General features: G+C 40.7%; 1 pseudogene; it reads left to right on the top strand.

The window, feature by feature from the left end:
- The first annotated feature begins 3,026 nt into the window (after positions 1-3,026).
- LOC107574974 (uncharacterized) overlaps positions 3,027-3,166 on the top strand; it is a 7,222-nt pseudogene continuing 7,082 nt past the window's right edge.

The raw sequence follows: 3,166 nt of genomic DNA, 5'->3' as shown, positions 1-3,166 counted from the left end.
GGTAAGACTCGCAAAGGTGGTTTGTGTGTATACATCAACAGTAAATGGTGCAAGAACTAGTCTCTGCTCATCGTTTGTAGAGTTTGTGACTGTCAGATGACTGCCAGCTTGAATGGTGTTGGGACATGACCTAGAGATAGAGATGAGTTGATAATATTGAGAAGAAGCTGTTCTGCTACAGGTAACAACTCTTCCAGTAATTTAGTGGGTATCAGATCTAATAAACATGTTGTTTTAGATGCAATGATAAGCTAACATAGCTCTTCCTGTCCTATAGTTGTAATGCAATGCAATTGTTCTTGAGTCACTATAATTGAGGCTGAATCATAAAACACTGTCAAAGGTTATACATTTAGAATTGTATTTTGAATATTAGCAGAATGCACATTACCTGATCAGTGACATGATCACTTTGCAAAATACAATACCTATCAGTAAGATTGGTACCATTCAATATTATTAAATCTAGTGTATGATGGAAATGATGAGTGGTTCTGGTGATTTTGCCTGACCCCAAAGGAGTTAGGTAAATTAGTAAATACAACTTCTAACACATCATTTTTATTATCTATTTGAATATTAAAATCTCTGAGAATCAATGCTTTATTGATGTTGACCAATTGGTCTTAAAGAAAATCTGTGAACTCGTAGAAACTGGACCAAGGAGCAATAGAGGGCCTGGGCCGTGGAGCAGAGGGTTGTGGCCCAATTGCAGACTTGGGCGGTGGAGCACTGGCAGGCCTAGACCGTTGAGCACTGAACAAGGCCATGGCGGAGTAAGAACATGAATAGCCTCCGTGGCCATGGCATGGGGCACAGCAATTCCTGGGTTGTCTCCATAGCCGTAGTGGTACAATATTTCAACAATTTGACCTCTGTGGTCATCCTAGGGCAGACAGGAAGTTCATAAATGACCTCCATGGTTGTATCTGGGCTGAACGGGAGTTCATTGACAACCTCTGTGGTCACATCAGGGCAAACAAGAAGTTAATGGATGACCTCTGTGGTCACATCAGGCCAGACAGGAATCTCAGGGACGCCACCCCTGGCAGTGACGAGAGGACTAGGAACGACCTCACTGGCCTTGACGGAAGGAGCTACTGTGGACATTCTTGCTGGAGAAGTGTGTGCAGCCCAAACCGAGAGTACAGCCCAAACCGATGGCAACCCCCATCACCGAGCGTACAGTAGAAGGTGGTAGGATGTCTGGGGCTCCCAAGACAGGAAGTGCTGAGACCACTGGACTTGCCATTGCTGGCATGTGGGCCATGGTTAGCTTTGGACCGGCCTCCGTGGCTGGGAGCGTGATACCCCCCATCAGAATTACCTGGGGAGTCTCTGGTTTGGCAGGCATGACGTGAACAAGCACTGGCATGGTGGGTACTGCAGGATTGCGGTACCTCATCTGCATTTACCACAGTAAATGAGGAACTGCTTAGTAAGAGGACAAAGTCCATATATTGGGCCAGAGTCCATGGCACAGTGCTCTCAGTCATTAGGTAATTCCAAGGGTCGGTATGTCCATTGCAAAAAATGTGCTTGAGGGTCCATCTGACAGCAAAGTCTGCAAAAATCCTCCACATAACTCTCCAAGGAACGATCTCCATGAGAGTTGCAAGAGCTGAACTGGTGGGTTTATTTTTAACAGCCTAACTTTCTGTAACAAACTTCCACTGGAGGCGAGTTACAGTGTGAACCATGTACAGATTTATTTACAGTAATGTGAATTAAATACAAACTAAACAAAGGCTTGGCAAACATGAACTTGAACTAAACATGGACAGAACCACAGAACACACCAACAGTGTTACAGGGAACAAAGCTAGACAAGAAACAATGGGAACATGAGGGCTATTTATACTAACAGACTAATGACAAACAAGGAACACCTGTGAACAATCAGAACCAATGAGAACATAGAACTTGTGACTAGAACAACCAATATGACCCAATCACAAGGGGAGCGCATGACAGAATAGGCTTGTTTGAGATTAGCAAATTCTGCGCAGAATCGATCACCGGTGATCACCGCAAGATGCATGCCGGTTAGAAAAGTGTCCGAGTTACGTCCGACTTGCTCTGATGTCATGCTGACGTGTGCAAAAAAACTCTTGCGACGGCGAGGCGTCTGTGTCGAATTGTGCATTCGAGCGCATTTGCTCTCCTCCGACTGTGCTGATCAAAAGCATGATGGGAAACGACTGACTGACGACACAGATTAATGCTTATTGGTTGAGAATGTCAACTGATACATTTTCTCTTAATTCTAAGAATTCCATTACCTATTTATTTATTTAGATTTACATGCAAACAAAACAAAAACAAAACACACCTATGTGAAATCAGATATAAGTGAATATTCCAAACTATAAGTTAATAATTAGGACATGCGCTTAGTTTAGTTTATTTTTATCTTAATTAGAAGTCCTGTTTGTTGTAATTTTCACTTTATTGTATTGTATGTTTGTGTGAATTTTGTAGATTGTAATTTTCGTACATTATTCCATGAAATAAGTCAATCCATTAAAACAATACATGTACACATACATATATCTAATGGGACTGTTTTGTCATTACGCCACATCTTTGTGTGGTTTCATCTGAGAAGTGACAGGGTCTGGCTGAACACAAAGGAAGACATTTTGAAGAATGTTTGCAACAAAACAGTTTTTGGGCAGCTTTGCTTTGCATAGTATGGAAAAATACTATGGAAGTGAATGGTGCCAGAAACCTGTTTGGATACAAACATTCTTCAAAATTTCTTCTTTTGTGTTCAGCAGAACAAAGGAATTGATGCAGGTTCAGAACAACCTGAGGGTAAGTAAATGATGACATAACTTTCATCTTTGGGTGACCTACATCCCTTAAATAGGCTAAACATCATTAGGTAAATCAGTTACACCATTTCCAATTCTGAACTGTTTAATTAGGGATAACAATATACATTTAGTGCAGCATCTGTGTGCTCATTTGCTATTATGGCTTTGATTATAAAAGTCATCCACAAAGCTAACAACTGCAACAAGATGGAGAATGTGTTAGTAACACTAACAGACTCCCAAGGGACAATATCCCTAACATTCAGCAAAGAAATTGCTAAAAAAAATAAATAATGGTAAGTAAAAAAAAAAAAAAAAAAAAAAAAAAAAAAAAAAAATATAAATAT

This window comes from Sinocyclocheilus grahami, unplaced genomic scaffold, assembly GCF_001515645.1.
Source record: "Sinocyclocheilus grahami isolate Dianchi unplaced genomic scaffold, SAMN03320097.WGS_v1.1 scaffold2421.1, whole genome shotgun sequence".
Lineage (NCBI taxonomy): Eukaryota > Metazoa > Chordata > Actinopteri > Cypriniformes > Cyprinidae > Sinocyclocheilus > Sinocyclocheilus grahami.
Note: the sequence above shows the minus strand (reverse complement) of the source record. Positions and strands in the feature narration are given on the sequence as shown.